The sequence below is a fragment of the Callospermophilus lateralis genome, unplaced genomic scaffold (assembly GCF_048772815.1).
Source record: "Callospermophilus lateralis isolate mCalLat2 unplaced genomic scaffold, mCalLat2.hap1 Scaffold_161, whole genome shotgun sequence".
Lineage (NCBI taxonomy): Eukaryota > Metazoa > Chordata > Mammalia > Rodentia > Sciuridae > Callospermophilus > Callospermophilus lateralis.
Window position 1 is genome coordinate 622,501 of NW_027512709.1, and position 20,353 is coordinate 642,853.

The window sequence follows — 20,353 nt, forward strand, 5'->3', positions numbered from 1 at the left end:
AAAATAAATTGGAGTCATGTGAGAGAAATTTAACCTCAAAAGTAGGTTTTCTATTTTATTTATTTATTGTTCTCCTCTAGAGTAAGCTGAAGAAGTGACATTTTACCTAAGACCTGAAAGATGAGGATGTTCAAACCATACCAGAATGCAAAGGAAGAATGCCCAGGCAGGAGAAATAAGAAAACCCTTACCTATACAGGTGTTGGTGTCATATTATAACTTTCAGGATTTGGGAAAGACATTTAAGATATTGTTTTTTCTTGCTGTGGATTGACATTTCTGGCACTTCTAAGGGTATGTTTAAAAACAAATTCCATTTCTTTTCACTTAACTACCACCATCTGCCTTTCTACTCCCCCTCTGCACACTAAACAAAACAGTATTAAAACATCGATTTGTCATTCACACAAAGGGAACTTACTGCCAAGACTATACCTAGGATGGGTGCAGCAAGAGGCAAAAACCACTTACAGTGCTTGACAGTTTCCAAAACACAGATATCAACATTGACTTAAGACCTTTGAGCCAGCAGCAAGGAGTTCTGGTAGAGATGATTATGTGTTATCTTTGTGATTTATGTATGTGTCAACTTTAATGACGAGTGGTCTATGACTTTCAAATCAGAGTTTCACTTTGGATCTATTTTTTAAAAATAATATAAATAGAGTTTAAAGTTGCTTGGAAATAACCTTTAGAATGCAATTTAAAAATAATAAGTAGAAAATAAATGTAAAACACTGTCAACCAATTCTTTAATAGATGGAAAAATAAATATTTAGGTGATATTGTATTTTTAAAAACAAAATGATCTGCAAGTTGAAGAGTATGAATAGCCCCGAAATGAAGAAGAATAGCTAGAAACTTTCATTCAGAGCATTACTTGTGACTCTTTATATACTTTCAAGTAGTCTGATACTTGAAGATTTTTTTTTTTTGGAAAATAAGTGATGAAATATTTCAAAGGCTATATCAATGAATTACGAACATTCAGAAGGACAGATGAAAATCTTGGAATCTCATACTGCTCTTTTATGACCATCTAAAGAAAAGTCATGCCAGCAGTAAGATGCTTCTTCATTAAGAGTTCAGAACACTTTATTCCTGGAGTTTTTTCCTATTTATTTTCCTGTCTAGAAAATATGGCAATAAAATCCCTCCTCACCTTTGCATTTAAAGAAGGAATAAAGCTGCTGATCTTCTTTGCATGGTTGTGAGTTCAAAGTTCAACCCAATTTAAAACCTATCACATTACCAAAACATTTGAACCATTAGAATTTTAGGAATAGCACATATTTACTTAAACACTGGGTATATTCTAGGGCAAGTGGTCATTGATTAATTTTTAAAGAACATAAAATGCAAATCAACTTTTTGTAGAAACTTTTAGTGCTTGGAAAATCTTCTGAAGACATTTTCCACTGAATCATTAAACAAAAGTAACTCATTGATCTCTAGATGAGTACAATATATGACTTTAGAATTGAAACTGTCCAAATTCTAGAAAGTGTCAAACAAAGAGATTAGGACTATCTGGAAGTTAAATCCCTTTCTCTCGCCATGCACAAAAGTTAAGTCAAAGTGGATCAAGGAACTTGATATCAAATCAGAGACATGGCGTCTGATAGAAGAAAAAGTTGGCTATGATCTACACACTGTGGGGTCGGGCTCCAAATTCCTCAATAGGACACCCATAGCACAAGTGTTAATAACTAGAATCAACAAATGGGACTTACTCAAACTAAAAAGTTTTTTCTCAGCAAAAGAAACAATAAGAGAGGTAAATAGGGAGCCTACATCCTGGGAACAAATCTTCACTCCTCACACTTCAGACAGAGCCCTAATATCCAGAATATACAAAGAACTAAAAAAATTAGACAATAAGATAACAAATGACCCAATCAACAAATGGGCCAAGGACCTGAACAGACATTTCTCAGAGGAGGACATACAATCAATCAACAAGTACATGAAAAAATGCTCACCATCTCTAGCAGTCAGAGAAATGCAAATCAAAACCATCCTAAAATACCATCTCACTCCAGTAAGATTGGCAGCCATTAGGAAGTCAAACAACAACAAGTGCTGGCGAGGATGTGGGGAAAAGGGTACTCTTGTACATTGCTGGTGGGACTGCAAATTGGTGTGGCCAATTTGGAAAGCAGTATGGAGATTTCTTGGAATGCTCAGAATGGAACCACCATTTGATCCAGCTATTCCCCTACTCGGTCTATTCCCTAAAGACCTAAAAAGAGCACACTATAGGGACACTGCTACATCCATGTTCATAGCAGCACAATTCACAATAGCAAGACTGTGGAACCAACCTAGATGCCTTTCAATAGATGAATGAATAAAAAAAATGTGACATTTATAAACAATGGAGTATTACTCTGCATTAAAAAATGACAAAATCATAGAATTTGGAGGGAAATGGATGGCATTAGAGCAGATTATGCTAAGTGAAGCTAGCCAATCCCTTAAAAACAAATGCCAAATGTCTTCTTTGATATAAGGAGAGTAACTAAGAACAGAGTAGGGAGGAAGAGCATGAGAAGAAGATGAACATTAAACAGGGATGAGAGGTGGGAGGGAAAGGGAGAGAGAAGGAAAATTGCATGTAAATGGCAGGAGACCCTCAGGGGTATACAAAATTACATACAAGAGGAAGTGAGGGGAAAGGGGGAAAATATAAGGGGGAGAAATGAATTACAGTAGAGAGGGTAGAGAGAGAAGAGGGGAGGGGAAGGGGGAGGGGGATAGTAGAGGATAGGAAAGGCAGCAGAATACAACAGACACCAGAATGGCAATATGTAAATCAATGGTTGTGCAACTGATGTGATTCTGCAATCTGTATACGGGGTAAAAATGGGAGTTCATATCCCACTTGAATCAAAGTGTGAAATATGATATATCAAGAACTATGTAATGTTTTGAACAACCTACAATAAAAATTAATTTAAAAAAATTATGTCAATATTTTAGCTAAATAAAAGCAAATTTAAAACAAATTAAAATAATAATGTATGATATTCTTTATTAAATAAACTTTCCTACTTATCAATTTGCTTTCCATATTTTATAAGAACTTATTCATATGATGAAATTCAGGTGTGTTTTAGCAGAAATGGCTCAGATTTTGGTCCACAGATGTGGTTTACAATCTCCTCTTGATTACTTAGCTAACTAATGCAGATTTTGAAATTTTTATGCAAACATGAGGTCTAGATGACTGCTAAGTTCTCTTGGACTTTTAAAGCCAGTGATTCTGAAACTGATGCTGATAAACAAAAATTCTGGGAATTTGGGTGGAGTGGAGTTGGATAGCATTGCATTTACATCTCTCTGCCTTGTGTCAGAGTGTTTCATTTTCATTACCATCTTTAGTGGTAAAACACACAAATTAGTTTTGAACATAAATGTCATTAATAAATCATACATTTTAAACACTGGTGTAACCACTGAAAAACTAGCTAAAGGGCTTTGAAATTAGGAGAAGAAACATAGGTATGTTTTCAACAGTGATAAAAAAATAAATAAAATCTAGTCCATCTAGAGACAAAAAAAAAAATTCCAAAACAGATCATAGAAAAATTCTGGAAAGCACTGTTGGATGCAAAAAAAATAGAGGTAAAAAGAAAGAATAGGCAGCTTAAGAATTTTAGTTAAGTACTTCAAGACAAAGGTACTATGTGCCTTGGGCTACAGAGAAAGCTGCTAGAAAACCCGCTAATTTTTATTTTTTTAAGAGAGAGAGAGGAGAATTTTAATATTTTTTTTTTTTTTTTAGTTTTTGGCAGACACAACATCTTTGTTTGTCTGTAGTCCTGAGGATTGAACCTGGGCCGCACGCATACCAGGCGAGTGCCCTACCACTTGAGCCATATCCCAACACCCGCTAAATTTTACAACCAGTACCATCTGTGATTCAGAGGCTCCTGGAAGCAAGTTTACAATTTTTAAATAGATGATGGAGAATTCTGAGTTTTAAGGGGTTTTAGTTGCAAAATTTCACATTATCTTGTAATTTCTCACCCCTTTACATGTAGCAGCTTGTTCTTTCTTTTTTTTTTTAAACATCAGAAATTTATTGGATGCTCAAAACATTTCATTGATCTTGACATACCATATATCATACATTTGATTCAAATGGGGTATGAATTCTTATTTTTCCACATGTACAGATTGCAGGATCACATTAGTTATACAGCCATGTTTATACATACTGCCATACTAGAATCTGTTGTATTCTGCTGCCCTTCCTATCCCCTTTCTATCCACCCTCCCCTCTCCTCCTCTCCCCTCCCTTCACCTCTCTCTACCCCATCTACCCTAACTCATTTCTCTCTCTCTCTCTTTTTTCCCCCTTTCCCTCACATCCTCTTATATGTATTTTTGTATAACAATTCAGGTCTCCTTCCATCTATGTGCAATTCCCCTTCTCTCTCCCATTCCCTCCCACCTCTCATCCATGTTTGATGGTAATCTTCTTCTCATGCTCTTCCTCCCTGCTCTGTTTTGAGTCATGTCAAAAGTCATATCAAAGAAGACATTCAGAATTAGTTTTTTAGTGATTGGTTGACTTCACTTAGCATAATCTGCTCTAATGCCATGATTTTGTTATTTTTTAGTGCTAATATTCCATTGTGTATATATGCCACATTATTTTTATACATTCATCTATGGAAGGGCATCTAGGTTGGTTCCATAGTCTAGCTATTGTGAATTCTGCAGCTGGTTATTTCTGAGAGGTTGAAGAGAGAGGATATGCCCAACCTTGCTTGAATGTGCAACCTACATGCCCTCTTTAGATTCTGCAGAAATACACAGGAGGATTTTCACTGTTGTTACTGCGATCAAGCCAGGAAATGGTGGTGACAGGATTTGGACTTTGACTCATTCCAGACCCCTTACTTTTAAGTACTTTGTGATTCCTAGTTTGTTGTGTTTGTATTTTGTGGTTGCCATATATTAGTAAATAGAACCAGAGGTTGTCAACTTTGATCAAATTATGCAAAGCAGAGCTTCATTAGAGTGTCTCTTGGATGAACTGTTCAAAGAAACCATGTGTCCTCTGGGTTTCATATTTAAGTTCCAGAACCTGTTGAGAAGAATTTTTCCCCCTAATGAATGGTCAGAAAAACTACTCTCTGTAGTGATAGTCTTCATTTTTGACCACAATGAGTAAGTTTAGTTCTGTTAACATTCATAGTTAACTCTTGGATACAGAATAGTATATCACCCAACATCTTAATAATCCTAGAAGTTCTGACATCAATGAATTAGAGGTTCTTTTAAAATGCATTGAACTTCTTCAACATCATTCAGTAGTATCTTTATATCTCTCACATTGACCAGTTAAGTCCAACTTCTTTGATTGATTTTTCAAGCATCAAACAATTCAAGCTCTTAAGACTAGATATTGAAATAATATTTTAGTTCTGCCTAGTAATAAATGTGCCACTATCACCTGTTTAAATTAACTCTTAACTCATGATCAGTGCTTATCATTGCATTGTCCAAACCAATAGGAATCATTTGTCAACATTTAATTCTGGCCTTAGGTCAAGTTTAGAATGAAAAGACATTTGGTTAAAAAAAATCTGATTTCAAACACTAAACCTTGTAAATGATTTACTCAGGTATTACCAATAATTATTTTTATTGTAAAAACAACAAAATAATTTTAAAATATCAATATTTGTTAGGTCTTTTTAAATTTTAAAGTCCTTTTACACATATTTTTTTCTTGAGTTTTTCAGAAATTCTGTTAGTAGCAGACTAGATGTGATAATTTCAAAGTGCACCTGTGGGAAATGACAAGACAAACATGCACATGGTAGGTGATTTTTTTTCCCTCAGATTACTATAAATTATCAATAGGAAACATGAGTTTAAAGTCAGAATCTCTGCTTATTTATCTTTTTTTCCCCAAATAAAGACAGATTTATTGTTAGCAGCCATCAATAATTACACTAAGTGTGAATGGATTAAATATCCCACTAAAACCAGATTGGATTAAAAACAGTATTCTAGCTTCAAGAAACATACCTTAGATTCATCGACACAAATAGACTGAAAATGAGGATGTGGAGAAACTAGAATTGCCAGTTGATCTGTATGCAACCACTTGGGAAAACAGTTTGATATATATATTTTTTTAATATTTGTTTTTAATTAAATTATTTATTTATTCTAATTTGTTATAGACAATGGCAGAATGCAATTTATTTCATATTACACATATAGAGCACAATTTTCCAAGTGACTGATTGTACAGAGTATTTTCACACCATTCGTGTCTTCATACATGTACTTAGGGTAATGATGTCTAACTCATTCCACCATCATTCCTACCCTATTGCCCCCTCCCTTCCCCTCCCTCACCTTTGCCCTATCTAAAGTTCTTTCATTCCTCCCATGCTCCCCTCCTCATTGCCATTATGAGTCATCTGCTCCTTCATCTTATGCTAACTACTGTTTTTGTGTTTTCAATACTTATGAATTATCTTAGAATTCTAAAAGGTTGAAAACATAGACCATACATTCAGTGCTCACCTCAAGAAAAAAAAAAGATTGAAATCACTGGTGGTGTCAATATGCCCTTCTGCAATTGAATTTTTCATTCATCTTTTAATGGATATTTTGTTCTTTTAGCAATGCTGCAATAAAAATTTTGTTTCTATATTTTGAATGCTTCTTCTCTCTCTTTCTGAATCTGTCTGTCTGTCTTTCCTTTTTCCTCTCTGGCCCATTTTGTTGTCCATAATGGTGCTTTCTTGCTGTATCCTTACTTGGCCAAAGGGTAAAGGAGCTTTGAGATTCTTTTAAAAGGACACTAATTCTTTTCATGAGGGCTCCACCCCATGACCTCCTCCCCAAACAAACTTAACTTCTAATATTGTTGTTTTGGGGCTACAAATTCAACATATGAATTTTGAGGAGACACGTTGAGGTTAACCCCCCATTGAACTGTGAAATGCTTTCTTATCCACCCTAAAGTAAATGAAAAACTTTTTTTTTCACAAAAAAACCCAAATGTACATTTCTCTAAATTCAATTATTCCCCTTTATCTAATAGATAACTTGGTTGTAATTACGTGTGTATCAATTTCTTTGCTCATTATTCTTTCTTGTCTCCCAGTCTATCTTCTGTGATCTTTTTAACTCAAAAATTTGAAGAACACTATTCAGGTATTTTGTAGCATAATTACTAATTTGGATTTTTTTGACCATTTAATCAGACCATAAAGGATACCACAAAAGTAATGCCATACTCTCCTCATGCATTTTATTGTTTCATGTTCTGTACTTATATTTTCAATTCATTCATTTTAATGAATTGAAAATTCATTAAATTTCTGCATCTGATGATTTCAACTTCTTATGTCAATAATGGTCTAATTGCAGTGTTTGTAGTTTTTGTGGATGTTATTTATGGACACAGAGCTTTTATTTGCATGGTAACTTTAGATTGCCAGTTTTGCCAGAATTCATCCCTGAGAATCATTTGAGACTTGTTTTGAGGACTCATCTCTCCAATGAGGATTTCCATTAGTTTTTGAAAGATAAATCAGAATTTTTACAATTTCAGGCCTATTTAAGTTAATTGATTGGTTTGGGATATTCCAGACACTTCAGTTACCTTAAAATCAGATTTCAACCTTCCCTAAAGTCAGGTTTCTCTCACCAATTATTATAGTGGACATATTTGTTCCATTGGAACTGAGGCTTCAGTGAACAGGATTTTCATCTTCTCATTTTTCATATGTGAACATTTTTTTCGCATTTCTGATTTTGCTGATGATGTCACCCTTCCAACAGTTTTAGCTGTACTCAGAAGCATCAGTTCCAACCTGGCTTAGTGAAAGTCCATGTCCTAACCACCTATTTACACCTCACCACAGTTATCGCATCTCCAAATTTATCTTAGTTAATCTTACCAAGATCTTAGTCCTTCTTTGTTTAGATGAAAAAATGCTCAAAGAAGAGATAGAAGGCCATTTGGTGAATTTTACAAAAGTAAAAATTCACAGAGTTGGATATGCAGTTTATTCAAATGTTCATGTTATCATATTCTGTTTTCACATACATACATGCATGTACAGAGACACACATATGATGATTCATATAATAAATACATAATAAAATGACCAACCATAAAGTAACATTGAATTTTACCATGAATATACTCAAGTATTCACAATCTTCCTTTTAGCATTAGCATTTTAACACATCTTTGTTGGTATATGTTCTTTCATTTATGTGTTTCTCTGTCCAACCTATTTTCATTCACTTAGATATGTTGCAATGTAAATAAAAAAGCATTATAATATTTCTTCCACATGCTCTGATATGCCATTTTCATTTGTGGTTTTTCTCTGATGCAAGGTATACACATAATGAAAGCAAATCATGAGTATATTTGCTAATTTTGACAAATGTATGAAATGTGGAACCTTATGAATTTGTATGTCATCCTTGTGTACAGGCCATGCTAATTTTCTCTGTATCAATCAAATTTTAGTAATATGTTGTCTAGTCAATGTACCCATAGCCTTTCTCATTATGTATTCTGAGGATTTAATCCAGGGCCTTGTTTATGCTCAGATACACTTTTTAGTTTCAATTTCTGTATTCTATTTGTTTCCAAATAGATTTGAGATTCTTACTTTAACATATGAAACACAAGCAGTGTCTTAACAATAGATTTTTTTAAAAGCTTTAGAAAGGCTCAGATGTGTTGGTATGTATTGTGGGAAGTCAGGGAAAAGGCTAAAATGCATATCACAATACTTGCACTTAAATAACTAGAAACATTACTATTCATAATTGACAGCAGAAAAATGAAAGCCCTGGTAATGAGTTGGTGCTACAAAAGTCAGACAACCTCCCCTCAGAAAATAAAATATAATATGCAACTTTGTTTTGGTCTTTTTTTGAAAACTGCTTGTGAGTAAAAATATGTCTAAGTATGTTAATGGTAGCAATCCTGTATTCATTCTTCAAAATAAAAAGTTGCATTCCAAAGTGGAAGAATTTATATATATTTAAAAAAGAGCATGGGATTTCCACAAAAGAGAACATTTTGTGCAGTAGTATCATTTGGCAGCATTCTTAGAGAATGTTTGGATGAGCACCTTGGGTATGGATTGCTAGGCTTCTTCACTGTTTTGGTTACCCTGGATCTGACATCTGGGAGTCATAATGCATTTTTATTTTTGTACTAGTTCTCATAGCCATATTTTTCTCCTGCTTCACAAAAATGACTGTACCTCAATCTTGGCTACTGAGAAAATTTATCCTTGGTTTTGGCTAGGAAGCAAGACTTAGAAATTACTGTCTGTCTTTGGGTCACATTTCTCAGGGTAAATATTCCCTCAATCACCAACTGTGGAAAAGGAGCTAAGATTGCTCATCAAATCTCATATTTTAATTTGTGTCAGTGTAAATTACTGAAGACCTTCAGGATCATAGCTTTATATGGGGAGTTCATCACTAAACTGTAGAAGACTAGATTGCATTAATAATTATAGGTAAATTTTTACTTTTCTATTGAAACCATAAGTTACCATAAACATAGCAGCTTAAAATATAAAAAAAAAAAATTATTGCTTCCCAGGTTCTGTAATCTAGAAATCTGGATTGGCTGGGCTGGGTCCTGGGCTTGGGTTCTTCCTAGACCACAATCAGGTTGTTAGCAGGTCTGCATTCCTCATTGTGGGCCCTGGGGAAGAAATTATTTCCAAGTTCAATCAAGTTCATGGCCAAATTCAGTTTCTGTGGTTGTAAGGCTGAGTCCTACTTCCTTGCTGGCTATCAGCTGAGGACCAGCTTTGCATCTAAAGGCTGAATATTTTATGCTAACTAGCTGAGACCTTTGATATTATGGTGCGATTTCCTTTCCTCTTTTAATCTCTCTGGTTTTCCCTTCCATTTTGGTATTGCCATGAAAATATTTCTGATATGCCTGGGGTACACTTCGATAAATTATGACTCTTGTGATTATTCTGTCATTTTTTCTTTTACTTCCCTATCATATACACAGTTTATTTGTATTCATGCATGCTACTGACAAGCATTTTCACTACTCTATGGCATTCTATTACAAATACACACTGAAAAATAGTTGTGTATTCTGTTGATAGTTACTTTATTTTGACATTTTCTTACTTTTCTCTACCACAACAAGACTATTGAGAAGTTCATATTTATTTCTACCCTCAATATGTAATAGTTTCTTCAGGGTTTTAGAAAAAGAATTATTGAATAAAATGTTTTTAGTTTGCACATTTTGGAAAGAAAACAGCAAGTTATTATTCATAATATTGTTATCAAATTATACTTTTTAATCAATGTGTATGTGAGTTTCTATTAACTCATATCTGTAGCAAATTAAAACTGCTGATCTTTTTTTCATTTTTATAAGTATTAGTGATAATGCCCTGTAAATTCTATGTTCAAACATATTTCAATTCTAAGTGATCATCTTGGACCGTTTACTTGGATGATATAATAGTAGACACTGTGAACTAGTTTCAGCATTTTCTATGTCAACACTACCTGCCTGGTCAGTTCCTGATTAGTTCCTTCAACAGACCCATCAAACATAGAGTGAATAACAGATCCATTCAGTGTCTTTCCCAATTACCTTGAAAGCTTTTCAAAACATTTGAATTAAAACCTAAGGCCAATGTTTCTGTGGCCCAAAAGGATCAGCCTTTGCCTCCCTTTTAAACTTTACCTCTAGCCATTGAGATATTCCTTCTGTTCCTTGGATGAGCGAAGCTCTCTGGCATAATAGGACCTTTGCACACAAGGTTCTCTTTGCTCCAGTACTCCTCCTCTTACTCTCTTTTGCTCGGTATCAGGGATCAATGCCACCTCTTCTGGAAAGTTCTCTCTTTGGAGATACAGTTTCATTAGGTTCCACCTCAAAACACACCCTTCCTATCATTTTTTACTTTATAAGATTAATAACAATTGGGGATTATTTTTTGTCTGACCACTTTTTTTATATATATTTTTTACTCCTAATTTATAAGCTCCTTGATAGAAATGATTTTGTTTTCCTTTGCATCCCCAACACTAGGAAAAAATATCGTACTGTTTTTGAAAAAATAAATGAATGCAACATATGGGGTTTTACATGGTTATGTCATTTCTAACAGCTCTATACTTCAGTTGTTTGTATTTAAATATGCTATATTCAAATAGTAAAATAAATATGTTTGGAATTGTTCCATAACTGTTAGAATATACTGACGTCCATATCCATTTGTTATAAGTATGGGCATATCTATATTGATTTAATTACTTAAAAACTAAAAGTAAGTAAATAAATAAATATATATAATTTATAATATATATTTATATTTTTAAATATAATTAATTTGTTCTTTGTGTAAATAAATATATATTTAAATACATAATATTTAAATATGTGTATCATACTTATAATATACATTTAAATATGTATATATAATATTTATAATATATAAAGGCATATAATATTTATAATATATAAAATTATATATATATTTAAACAGGGATTTAAATGTATATTTAAATATGCTCACACACAGATCAAATTTTCTAAAATGGAGTTAATAAAATAATGGTTAATGAAATAATCAGACTTCAGTATATGTGTAATTGGATAAAATTTTTATGTATGGAGGAGTTTAAATTTATGCATTCTCCATACATACCACAACCTCAACTGCTAGAATTGTTTCTGGGGTCTTAATTTGACAGATAGTATGCAGTGATCTTACATACATTATTTTAATTAATCCTTCCTCCAATCTCTCCAGTTAAACACTGTTGTTATCCCTCTTTATACATAAGGCAAATTAGGAAGCTTAGTAACTTGCTTAAAGTCCTATGGCTACAAGTGATAAGGCTGAGACTTGTAGCTGTCTTACTCCAGAGTCTATATTTTAAACATTGTGCTTTTCTATGATCTTATTTAATTAGCAATGCAACATATCAAAACCAATTGAGAGATACCAGGCACTCAGTGCCTTTCAGGGCTTCTCCTATGCACTATCTAGATGGTTGTGCTTCTTAAAGAAAGAAATCAGAGAAAGAATGAAATAAGATTACAAATTGCAGGCAGATTGAATTATGGCTTGGATGGAACTGGGGAAAAAAAATCAATGCAACAAAACTTAGATCCTCAAACTTAGATAGCTTTATAAACTGCAGTTATTTTGGAAAGAACAATTCATCCTGAATAAGTGCATACCTTTAACATCCTATTGAGAGCCTGGGGGAAATAATTCACATCTATTGTGATACCCCAAATAAACTAAAGTTATGCAATGTGAAATATATATTAAGAGTTCTACATGCTATCCCTTATAGTCAAATATACCTGTGAGTTGAAAACTTAACTACCTGTAAATTAACCATAACTGAAGCAATTTCTAGAGAAATATGGGGGGAAAAAGTTGACTGGAAGCTAGAATAGATAGAAGAAAAACATTCTCCATTGTCTACTTTTACAACATTGCTTTCTATAAGATAGATATTAGATTTCTTAAATACTTGCACTTTAATATATTACAGCATGCAAAACCAAACAAACAACATGCTGTTTCTTTAACTCCTGCTAATCAATTGTATAAGACCTAATTGCATGTTCCCATCATTGTCCAATTTAAATCTCTGTTTTTCACAGACTGAACTAATAATTCACTCCTGGCAGGAGCACATGTTTACAACTTCTACACTCTTTGCCTCCCTCTTACTGGCTGCTCATCTTCCTCTAATAAGGTTTATCTTGACCATATTGACTCTAAAAAGATGGGGTTCATATGGAGTTTCTCTTTGCTTTTGATCTGTTTTCTTGTAGATTTCTGCCTTGTTCTTAGCTCCTTCTCGCTACGAAGAAAGGTCTTCTGCCAACTTGTGGTCAATAGAGCAGATATATGTAAATAATGGAGCATCCTCCTAAACTGTCAAGCTGGACTTAATGTCTATCTTGGATGTAGCTCTAGCCAAGATGCAAACCATAGGCATGTGTTCTGCCAACTGAGCAAGCAGGGAGTCTCCCTCTGAGCAGGCCAGAAGCAGGGCTAGGTTTGTACCAACCCCAATGCTTTTAGCAAAATAGAGCAAAATTTACATTGAGTTTCCACAGTCTTCCAATATATATACTGGAATTCTTAGAAGTTGTAAAAAGCAGCTATCACAATGCGTCAGACTCTCTACTGCCCTATATCCCTCCTCCCTCAGCCCAGAGCAGTTCTCCTAGGGTCTCTGTTTCACCAGGCCAGATTTTCAGACTTGAAGAAAATTCATTCAGATTCACTTACTCTTTTTCTTGTTTTAAAATTCATAGAGACTAATGTACATGCACATAAACTGAAAAGATCACACTTGAAGTGCACATTTATTTTAATTTTGAAAAGGATGAATAGATTCATTTATAAAAATCCATTGGTATGATATTATTTGCATAATCTGTTTTAAAACCTGAAAACAATACAAAACCAAAAAAAAAAAAAATAAGCAAAATAGAAAGGAAAAGGAATGAATGAAGGATGAAAGGAAATAAGAGAGGGAAGGAGGGAGGAAGGGAGAGAAAGTCTCCTGAGATTCTCAATATTTTTCTGATTTTCCATTAAGTAATAGTTTAGACAGCTGCCAAAGACTATAGCCATTTTCTAATAAAAATTATGCATCTGGACTTAATCACATTCACTCTCTACTAGGTCAAACAAATTGAAAAATGGTTCCTGGATTTTAAGAAGGGAGGTAAATCCATTAGAAAGACATGGAATAGAAACATCACACTCTTTAGACTCAAATGTACATGGGTTTGGTTACCACTTAATATGATCTTGGGGAAATTACCTTTCTGGTAATTTCTGAAAAAACCTTTCTGGTCTTTGTAAAACAGAGATTATAAAGTTTCTGCTTTAGGAAGCAATTGCAAAACAAATCAATTAGTTCACATCCATATGTACATAAGAAACAGCACACTATTTGTGCTCAAAAAATATTTCTTCTCTATTCCCTCCTTGCTCCTCTAACTGGGGGCACATGTATTTTTTTTTGGGGGGGGGCGTCTAAATGAACACTATTCCTTTCACCTTTCAGCTAAGTTCTCATCCCTTTCCTGATTTTCTTTTTCACTTAAAAATAGAGCCAAAACTTTCACTTGGTTTATATTTTGTATCAGACATTTTAACATTTCCCCCCATATTTTTGCTGGTTCAGCTTTCTAGATATTCAATACTCAACCCTGAATACAGTGTTTTCCAGATGCAAGAAAATGTGTAACTTTGATAGTCCCAATGTGACTACAGAGATGTGTAGGTAAGTGGACTGATTTTTATGATCGAAGGTCTGTAATAAATTGCTCTTGATTTATTTAATTTGTTGGTTGCTAATGACTGAGCTAAGTAATTTAGGAAAGATCAACTTAAATTGCAAGATTTAACTCTGCTAAGAGTTTCATAAACACATTTTAACAATTTTGTTGGAATTGTTATCATAATAAATGTTCATATTCCCAATAAATATGTAATTGGAAGTAGAATTTTCATTAAAACTCACCAGAATATGTTTTCTCTGTGATGTAGCCTTTAGCACTCATAAAAAGTAGACTGAATGCTTTCTTTTTATATCACTAAAAGAATACTATCCATAATATCAGTTCACATGTAAAAATTAAATTTCCCTAAATGGAGCAATAATTAAATTATATGACTCAATTTTGTTTTTGGAATTGTTTTAAGTAACATAATTTTCAGACTGAAAAAAAGAGAGAATATGAAGAAAATTCAAGGGGGAGAGGTGAGTTATTTGCATAAGTGATCAGAGTCCACAGGCTGGAAATAATTTTAGAGAAATTGTATTGTTCTTTACTATTTTCTGACTAATGTAACTAATGAGAATATATTTTATAGGGCTATGTCTGGCTAAAACTACCTTTTCTCATGACAAGTTTTATATTTTTTGCAACCTCTTATAAAATAAAGGTATTCATTCCTAACAGTTTAATAGAATTACTGAACTTAGATATTTTGAGTATTTAATTGTATCTTGTTGCATTTTAAGGGGATGGTAACATCTCAATTTTCTTTCTCATTTTATTTTACTTTTATTGGTAATTAAAGAAAATGTTACATGATATAATTATATTTCACTAGAGGACATATCATATCCCAAAACCTCTCTCATGTACCTGAATGAATTATAAAAAATACCAACCTGACACAATCTGTAAAAGACAGGGAACCCCGCAATAAAGTTCCGAAAGTATTACAGTGCACTAAAAAATCAGGTTAAGACAGTTTTGAAACTAAACTGTAAATTCTTGTATTCTTATTTTATTTGTTTGGCCCGGGCCCAAATAATTATATACAAGGTGTTATATATCCCTCAAGTGACATTACAGTGAAAGCTATTTTAGGAATTTCTTTGTCTGCCACTAAGACCCTACAATCCTTTATTGGAAAGCTTATATTCTTGCTACTAGAGCTACTAATAATAGCAAACTTGAAGAGAATTTTTGAAATTTTCTTGTAAACTCTGTAAGAAGTTGCTTTTCATGCCCATCTGAAATATGGGGTATATTCCCCTTCTATACCAAGATTAGTATAAGTTTAATGGTATCCTGAAGAACTGATGCTAAGACAGTATGAACAGCTAGATTCCTGAAGTAAATGTCTTCTGGTCTTTCATGTTTCACCAACATGTACAATTGTAGAGACAAATGCAAAACATCTATAATAATAGAAACTGAAATATTCAACAAACCTCGACATTGTTCCTTAAAATTAAAACCAGCAACAACCAAACCCAGCATATTTTTGAATTAAGTTCCTGCCTAGGTCCTCAAGGGTGATGGAAAACCTTGTAACCTATATCTCACAATTTCTTGTTTAGTATTTCATCTGTATTTAAATAACACAGGTATAGTAGGGATGTCTACTTTGGTTTGTCTCTTGTCTTTCTTCAGTCTATTTTCTATATGCAAGTATATCTGATCATGTAGCCCAGCTGTTAACAGCCTGCCTTTGGGTTCCCACTGCTCTCCAAATCAAAGGCAAACTCACTCAGTGGTCCATATATTTCTGCCATACGTTTCTCCTTTCCAAACCAGTCTCCTTTGACTTACCCTGATGCCTGTGTTCTTGTCATACTGATTTTTACTCAATTCTTGAGTTTACATCTCATGTATTTTCCACACTGTGGTCACACTATCTGGAACGCTATCTCTTCTACCCATTCTCAACTTTCAAACATTGTCTTTCTCTTTTCTTTCAGCTCAACAGTTGATTTCATTTGCCTATATCTTTGAAGTTTCCTTTATGCTTCCAGAATCTTCCAATGCAGAATTGGTGGCCTCCCGCATTGACATAAACCACCCTGTGGCTTACGGTTTCTACAAAGTGAGTTTTAAGGACCTTACATAATCTAATTGCATCCTGGTATCCAATCACTGTGAGTTGAGACCTACTTCCTTGTGTTTCCTGTCACTAGGAGTCTCTATCTTGATGAAATATAATTGAACACAGGTGTTCTTCAGACATATTCTCCTTTCAGGGTGTGTGGAGACATTTAATTTGTAGGAGAAATAGCTACACCATTTCTTTGTTTTGCTCTTTCATTTGGTTCTTACATTTTCTCCAGTAATATGCATGTAAAAATTTTTTTATGTAGGAAAAAACTTGACAAATATTATGCTTATAATAAAAACATTATAATGCTATGACATCTAATGAATTTTTTTCCCATTGTGACTGACTACCTATTTCAAATGGCTACTGATTCATGGATTGTATTTATACATGGTTTTTGTGCTTTGTTACACATTCCTACTTTTTAAATGAATCTCAGCTCTGTTTTTTTAGACAGACTGTGACAGACACTGTGTTAGAGTTTCCAAGTGAATTTCCAAACCTTGTTGCCTTTAACAATAAATTTTTCTAATCTAGCTGCTTTCTGGAAAGAATATTTTCTTTACTATAAAAAGTACATATATTCTTCTCTAAGCTTGGCAGACTCCATACCCATTGTTTCCTCTTGTGCTGTGGGTGCAACAAAAATGTAGTCAAAGGTAAGTAAGTGTTGGCCAAATTGGCTAACCTCTAGAACATAACTTCATTTATAAAATCGTATCTTTTGAGTTTTACCAATTTTTCAAAGTGGTTTTTCAATTATTTATTTGTAGGCTGTATGGATATTCAATAAATGCCACTTAGTAGGATGTATGACTATTCAATAAATGGGACTAAGGGTCACCAGACACCTATTAATTAATCAATTAAACTGCTGAATGAGATCAATAAAACCAAATAGATGACTCACAAAAACATAATAATACTGAGCTTAAATGAGGTATAATTAAAATAGTGCATTTGACTTACATAAAGTACAAAACAGGCAATACTATTCTGTGCTGTAAGAACTCATGACAAAGTTTAACCATTGGAGAGAGGCAATGTATGAGGGGTATCTGTGGAAGAAGACACAGACACTATATGGCTAATAATTCTCTGCTTCCCAGTCTCCATGCAGATTATAAGACTGTGTTGAGTTTATGAAAAATTTAGAAGCTAAATCCTTCAATGTGAATATATATTATAATTTTTAAAAAATTAAAGCTATTTAATAAATGCAGGTGTGATATTTTATCTCCCTGAAATATCCATGATGAAATAAGAATTAAGTTTAATGCCTAAAAGGAACTATATCCATTTATAACATCTGACTCCTTTTATTAATAGTTGCAAAGTACAATGATTTCTTGTATAAAATCATTTATAGATTATATCATTAATTGATCCTCTTGACATTTGACAAATGTTATTGCTTTAGTGGCATTATCATTTTGAGGGGACAATAGCTAGGAAATTCATTAAGGACAGTTCTATATTCTTCATTTATCTATAAGAATACATTCAATCACAGACTTGGCTTTTTGGTTCTGTGATGTCAGTAAATAATAGATAGGAGCATTCACTCCTTGGTTTCTGGGAGTGTGGGCTACTGATGACTTTTTGCTGTGTTTCCCTCAGCCTAAGTAATGTGCTTTGCCCAAAGACATGTCCTTCTTGGGAGATGGGAAGATCTTGTCTAATAACTGAGCAGCAAAGTACAAAGTCTTATCTCTTTGGTCTAGTGAATGTCAGCCTCTGAAGGAGCAACCCAACTTAAGAACTCCCAAGATTGTTGTGAATATACCCTATCCACTCTTTCCCCCTGCTTAATTCTTAATCCTATTTCCTCTGGACCTTCAGGTGTAGTTCTTGAAACCATCGCCAGTGAAATCCCTCCTTGCTAACCTCTGTCTCAGAAACTGTTTCCTAGAGACACTATGAAAGACAATTAGTGTCAGGAGAGAAAAGTCTAAAATGGGATTTGGGAGCCAGGTAACTTTCTTGCGAGTTGTCTCCTACCCTCTCATCACAGGTGGTATGTAGGACTTGGATAGACCCTCTCAGTTGTACTGATGCATTAGTTAAAATGCCATGACTGTGGAAAGGGAGGGGATACTGATGGAAGAGGAAGTATCAGCAAAAATCGGTGGAAGAAAATGCATTCATAGGTGCATTTTATATATGAATAAATAAATATATATATATATATATATATATATATATATATATATATATATACTATAAATTTTTTTGTGTGTGTGCTGAGGATTGAACCCAGGGCCTTGTACATGTGAGGTAACCACTCTACTGGCTGAGGTATGTCCCCAGCAATACTATAGAATTTGATAGTCATTGCTGGAAGAAATAGTTGCATAAGAGAATGACAACACAAAGCTGGCTGTGTTGAATCTACAATTAAAAACTAACGATTAAAGCCAGAGGCCTTTAGAGTAGGTATGAAATGGAGAAAAGATTGACTGAGTGGTTAGTAAACTGGGAAGAGAAACCACTGGAAGACTAGGAACAAAAAAAATCAAGAAAGAGTCAATATAAACAGACTCATGGGAGAGGTAAAGAATCACTAAGTACTTTTGCCTATTAGCACCTACTAGAGAGTATATTTTGAACTTCTAAACCCTCTTTTTCTATCATTTGCTTTGTTTGAAAAATATCTCTTTTCCATCATTGAATGGGCATGCTGTAAAAATATTTTAGTTTCTTCACCTGAAAATGCTTTTTCCCCCCTTTAGTTCTGAAAGAGTGAATATGTTGCTGAATACAGACCTCATGGTTGGTGGTTATTTTACTTCAATACTTAAAAATTATTAGGTACCTTTCTTTCCAGCCTCGATCATTTCACATGAGAAAATCGCTGTCATGTTAATTGGCATTCACGTGTAAGAAATGTTCATTTCAAGATTTTTTTTTTGTTTTCAGTTAACATAAGTAAATTTATGTGTATTACCATGGAATTCTTAAGTTCATCTTATTTGGGTAATCATCTTCTTGTATCTTAAATTTTACCAATTCAGGCAGTTTTCCACCATGATTTTTAAAATATTTTGAGTGCTCCACCTCTGAACTTCTGGTATGTTGACAATATGAATGCTCATTCTTGTTATTATACCTTAGCTCCCTAACATTTTGTTCATTTTCTTCCATTATGTTTTCACTCTATTGATTAAATTGAATTACCAGTGCCCTCCTTTATCATCTCTACTTCAATAATATTGAGCTCCTATAGTGTGTACTTTTTTTGCTTATTATTTTCTACTAGCTCCATATATTCCACTTAGTTCCTTTGTAAAACCTCTGTACTTTGCTGAGTTTTTATTTTTTATTTGTCTCAAGAAATCTTACAATTATTTGTTGAAACATTTTTATGAAAACTACATTAATATCCATGTTAGGTAATTTGACATTAGTTTCATCTCAATTGTGGTGTCTGTTTGCTGCTTTAATTTTTTTTATTATTATCAATAAATGAGCCAAGGACCTGAAAAGACACTTCTCAGAACAGGATATACAGTCAATCAACAAATATATGAAAAAATGTTCATCATCTCTAACAATTAGAGAAATGCAAATCAAAACTACTCTAAGATATCATCTCACTCCAGTCAGAATGGCAGCTATTATGAAGACAAACAACAATAAGTGTTGGCGAGGATGTGGGGGAAAAGGCACACTCATTCATTTCCTCCAGTCAGAATGGCAGCTATTATGAAGACAAACAACAATAAGTGTTGGCGAGGATGTGGGGGAAAAGGCACACTCATTCATTTCTGGTGGGACTGCAAATTGGTGTAGCCAATATGGAAAGCAGTATGGAGAGTCCTTGGAAATCTGGGAATGGGACCATCATTTGACACAGTTATTCCTTTTCTTGGTCCAAAGGACTTAAAAACAGCATACTACAGGGACAGAGCCACATCAATGTTTATACAGCACATTGC

The 20,353-nt window shown here is 33.7% G+C and overlaps 1 non-coding gene across 1 annotated transcript; it reads right to left on the bottom strand.

The window, feature by feature from the left end:
* Positions 1-8,441: 8,441 nt before the first annotated feature.
* Positions 8,442-8,545, bottom strand: LOC143409117 (U6 spliceosomal RNA). Its single transcript, XR_013092621.1, has one exon. It is a non-coding gene; the product is annotated as a U6 spliceosomal RNA (small nuclear RNA).
* Between the last annotated feature and the right edge of the window lie 11,808 nt (positions 8,546-20,353).